The following is a 341-nucleotide window of genomic DNA, read 5'->3' on the forward strand; positions in this document are numbered from 1 at the left end:
ACGAAACCCAACCCAGCCCAGCTGATCCCAGCTCAACCCAGTCCAACCAACCCAGCCCAGCTGGACCCAACTCAGCCCAGCTCAACCCAACCCAATCCAACTGAACCAGACCAGACCCAACCCAACCCAACCCAACTGAACCAGACCAGACCCAACCCAACCCAACCCAACCAACCCAATCCAACTGAACCAGACCAGACCCAACCCAGCCCAGCTGAACCTATCTGAACCCAACCCAACCTAACCCAACCCAGTCCAACCAACCTAGCCCAACCCACCCCAACCCAACCGGAGCCGAGCTGGGAGGGCCCGGCCCAGTGCCAGGCCACCCGAGGAGGGCA

This window comes from Haliaeetus leucocephalus, unplaced genomic scaffold (assembly GCF_000737465.1).
Source record: "Haliaeetus leucocephalus isolate CR32 unplaced genomic scaffold, Haliaeetus_leucocephalus-4.0 Scaffold339, whole genome shotgun sequence".
Classification (NCBI taxonomy): domain Eukaryota; kingdom Metazoa; phylum Chordata; class Aves; order Accipitriformes; family Accipitridae; genus Haliaeetus; species Haliaeetus leucocephalus.